We start from the raw sequence: 4,982 nt of genomic DNA on the forward strand, positions 1-4,982 counted from the left end.
AGCTCCGACCGTAATAGGCAGTTACATTCTAGTATTAATTGAGTTTCTCAAATATACGGTCAAAAAAAATATAAATAGAAAGTAATAATATTTTATTGTTTACTTTTAACCAGTTGTTTCGAGAAATTTTTCTTAAACGTATATTTTTTCTATTAAAAGTTTCCTACTCACCGGTTTTACCGCAGTCGCCGGAATATTAGAGAGACTTCTGGAGCGAAAAAATATCCCCGGCTCACGATCATATGAAGCAGCTAAAGGTGAGTTACCTTACTTTTCTGTTACATTATGACACGTGGGGGAGGGGGATAAACTTTAGGCATAATATAGCAAAGTCAACGAAATTTAAATAAAGACTTTGTTTAACTTTTCAGTACAAATTGGTGGTGGTGCTGTCCAGCCCTCAGATGCTCTCCCTTCGCCTTCACAAAGGGGAGATCGTCAACTAGTGTCACCCCCGCAGTCCCGTCAGTCGACACCGGCACCGGCGACGACACCATCGCCGACGCAGTCGCCGCCACCGACGCAGTCACCGTCACCGTCGCCGCCGACACCACCGACCTCGTCAGGCTCAAAATGAAGATCAGGAGCAGGAGCATCAGCAACAGGAGCAACGATGTCGGCAGCACGAGGTCAATAATTTTAATTATATAGATTTACGGGCGGAAAACTCGCGGCAATTTAGGAATTTCGCGATTCTATGGAGAGAGGCGACTTTCGCGATACGGCCGCCACCTGAAAGTAGCGATATCGCTCAATGGCTAGAAAACGCGTTTCATGAAATCCGAACGTATGCGGTACATACGTGCGAACCGAGTGATTACGTCGAGTTATCGTTTGAGTCGGCTGATCTAGCGCGTGGTCCAGCGGGATTGTTGTTTCGTCCAACACGCGACCTAACTCACGAAGACATATGTGGGCTCGTGAGTTCGTTGGCGCAAAGTGCTGGAGAAATCGATATCGCGGGAAATTTCACGGTACGCGTTTTCAGAGTTTCGCTACCTGCCGGTCGCGGACGTCAGTCAAATCGATTAACGCGCGAAGACGTAGCCAAACGCTCGATTTTACAAATTGCCAATTCCGACAATTTATGTTTTCTCCGTTCGCTTGTAGCGACACGCGTGCATTACGATCGCGGGCAGTTACGCGTGGGGGAACTACATGAAAGATGGGAATCCGTGAGACAGCAGCGTTCTTGTTTACAACGTGAGTTGGCTAAAGAATTAACGATGTCTGCGGGTATCACGATTCCCGAGGAGGGATGCGGAATTCGTGAAATTGAACAATTTCAACGGTTTTTCGCTGCGGAAAATATCGCGATAGTTGTTTACAATTTCAGTACTTTTGGTCGCGGCGAGAATCCGTTGTACGACGGCTGCGCGTTACTCTCCTCCCTAGGTCGTGAACCTTCATTCCGTTTAAATATTATGTATTACGAGCGTTCGAGGCATTATCAGCCAATTTTAAACATGAAAGCCGCGGCCGGTTCTCGAGGGGGGGATTGCGTGGCGTGCAACACCAGGTATCGGAACGGTAGAGAGCATCGTTGCGCGAAAAAATGTCCGCGATGTTACGCGATTCCGTCGTGCGAGGGTTCCGGCGCCGAGTTGGTTAGGTGCGATTCGTGTAATCATACGTTCTTCAGAAATCCCTGTTTCGAGCGTCATTGTGTGAAAAGATCTCACGAAGGAAAATCGGACGCATGCGTTTGCAAATCCGTTAGAATTTGCAACGACTGCGGACGCTTCGTGAAATCGAATTCGCGTCACGACTGCGACGTTATCTTTTGTAAAATTTGTCTCTCGTTCCAAACTTCGAATCATTCTTGTTACATACTTCCTCTTCGTCGTAAAGTCACAGTCGAAGACCCCGGAGAGGGGACGAGTACTGGGACAATGCGAGAAGAGAAGCAGGTGAACGACGAGAATGACGTCGAAAGTGTGAATGATGCGCGAAGTAGAAAAGATTGCGTCGCATTCGTGTTCTATGACTTCGAAACCCGACAAGACGGGACGCTCGAAGGAACGGAGAACGTAAAGATACACATACCGACTTTTTGCGTCACGCAACAAATTTGCGAAACGTGCGCGGAAATACAAGAAATGTCGACGCGATGTCGTTGGTGCGGAATGCGTGAATTTGTTTTTCGCCATGATCCGGTACAAGAATTTGTAGATTTCTCAACGCGATCGTCAAAATATTTTAACAAAATAATTTGTATCGCGCATAATGCGAAAGCGTTTGACTCTCAGTTTATCTTAAAATACATCGTAGAACAATCTAGCATAATTCAAGAGCCACGGATGATTTTGAACGGGACGAAAATTATCATGATGACGATCGGTAACACGAAATTTATTGATAGCTCAAATTATATGCCGATGCGATTATCTGATTTACCTAAGGCTTCGGACTGCAGGATACACCAGGTAAAGGCATCTTTCCTCATTTATTCAATAGAAAAGAGCATCAAGCATATATCGGACCAATACCTAGCGCACGGTATTATTCGCCCGAACAAATGAAACCCGAGGAACGCGAGCATTTTACAAAATGGCACGACGATATGATACAATCCGGTTTCATTTTTAATTCTCAATGCGAAATAGTCAAATATTGTCGTCATGACGTAGATATCCTTCGACGGGCGTACTTAGCTTTCAGGAAAATCTTTTTTGAACGCGGGAGCGTGTGTCCGTTCGTGGAATGCACAACTATCGTTTCTACGTGTACGAAAGTTTTTCGCAGAAACTTTTTACGCGGGGAAGAAATAGGAGTCATTCCAGCGGGCGGATACAGATATAGAGATAATCACTCGTGCAAAGCCGTGCAGTGGTTGGTGTGGATGGAGCGTGAGCTCAATCAACGGATAAGCCACGCGAGGCGAGGGCGCGAATTTCGGATTGCCGGTACGCCTGTCGATGGATATTACGAAATTGATTTGGAGAATAAGATGCGACGTTACGTGTTACAATTTTACGGATGCTTTTGGCATGGGTGTCCATCATGCTTCCGAATAAATCGCGAAAGAAAACTCAATTCTTCCACCGATCATGGCGATACGATCGACGCGCGCTACGAGCGAACTCTCGCAGCGACATGGCATCTTCGACGACGGGGATACCTGTTGATGGATAAATGGGAGTGAGATTTCGACTGGCAAATTCGTGAGAATAATGAGATGCGTGATTTTCTTGAAAATGCTCAGATAATAAAGAACTCATCTCTCGATCCGCGCGATGCATTTTTCGGTGGCCGAACAGGGAATATAGCAACCCGATGCGATGTTGCGGGAACGGAGAAAATACGTTACATAAACGTATGCTCTCTGTATCCCTATGTACTGAAAACGGGTGCTTTTCCGATCGGTCACCCAAAGATCTACATCGGAGAGGAATGTTCCGAGTTAATCAGCGTAGCTCCGGATTTCGATTTCAACTCGCTCGAAGGACTCATTCGTTGTAAAGTACTCCCTCCGCGCGATCTCTTTCAGCCGGTACTCCCGTATCGCATACGTGACAAATTGTTGTTCGCGCTGTGTCAGAGTTGCGAAACGTTCTCGCAAGCTGAGTGTACACTCGGTCTCGCCGAGCGTAAATTCGAGGGTATCTGGGTATCCTGTGAATTACGCAAAGCCGTCGAGAAAGGTTATCGCATGTCGGAAGTGAGCGAAATTTGGCAATACATGGTCACGCGATATGATCCCGATACGCGGCAGGGTGGATTGTTTACCAGATATATCAATAGCAATTTTTGCAATTGAAGCAGGAAGCTAGCTGATGGCGGAACGAATGCGTGGATGACGAAGCTAAGGAGCGATATCTTCGGGAATACGAGGAAACCGAGGGCATCGTTCTCAATAAAAATAACATCGCTCGAAATCCAGGTCTACGTTCGGTTGCAAAGATATGCTTAAATTCCTTTTGGGGAAAATTGGGTTAACGATCCAATTTGCCTAACACCGAGATCGTGAAAAATTACCAGCGATTGGCAGTTTTGCTCACGAGTTCAGAACACGAAATAACCGATATATTATCCGTCAACGACGAGGTAATATATGTCTCGTGGAGATTGCGAGAAGAAGCGATCGTAGCTTCTCCCCAGACCAACGTCGTGATCGCGGTATTCACGACGGCGCTGGTGCGGCTGAAATTATACGAACATTTAGAATTATTGAATAGGCGAGTATTGTATTATGATACAGATTCCTGTATATATGTATATAAGTACAGGCGATCCGAATGAGTACGAGCCACGTACGGGCAATTTTTTGGGGGATATGACCGACGAACTCGAGAGCTACGGCCGCGGTAGTTATATCGAGTCGTTCGTGTCGGCTGGCCCGAAATTCTATGCGTACATTGTTCGTTCACCGGAAGATCGCCTGCATGAAATTTGTAAAGTAAAAGGAATAACGCTTAATTATAAGAACTCGCTTAGGGTAAATTTCGATAGTATCAGGAGATTAATAATTGAAAATGAGAGAGAAAGGTACGGAGTAGAAGAAGAAGAAGAAGAAGAATAGGAAGAAACATCGCGACTAATATAAATCTGCGTTTTAGCGCAATCTGGCGCACAGCGTTTCACGAGATTGTAACGCGAAATGAAACAAAAACATGCGCACCGATATTGATAAAACGAAGATTTATCAATAATCGTTATTCTCTTTCCTACGGTTTCGTGAGCGAATAATGTTTTCATCTTCTTCTTTTTCTTCTTCTTCTTCTTCTTATTCGAATCGGTTCTCTCTCTTATTTTTAAGTTTGGAACATTAACGAGTTTTCCGACCCCAAACGCTTATTATAGTTTAAATATGGTATATAAGAAGATAATGTAAAAATGTTAATGTCAGCTATGTAAGATAAAATGTCAATATTTTTTGTAAAACCTTTTTTTATTAACTTTATTATTAAGTGGATTGATATAAAATGTACATATCGTGTTTGTAATTTATAATTATGATTATAAGTCTAAGTAAAATATAT

The 4,982-nt window shown here is 44.3% G+C and overlaps 1 pseudogene; it reads left to right on the forward strand.

Annotated features, from left to right (window-relative positions):
- Positions 1–1,892: 1,892 nt before the first annotated feature.
- On the forward strand, positions 1,893–3,145 carry LOC108764553 (uncharacterized; annotated as a pseudogene).
- The last annotated feature ends 1,837 nt before the right edge of the window (positions 3,146–4,982 follow it).

The sequence above is a fragment of the Trachymyrmex cornetzi genome, unplaced genomic scaffold, assembly GCF_001594075.2.
Source record: "Trachymyrmex cornetzi isolate Tcor2-1 unplaced genomic scaffold, Tcor1.1 scaffold438, whole genome shotgun sequence".
Taxonomy (NCBI): Eukaryota; Metazoa; Arthropoda; class Insecta; order Hymenoptera; family Formicidae; genus Trachymyrmex; species Trachymyrmex cornetzi.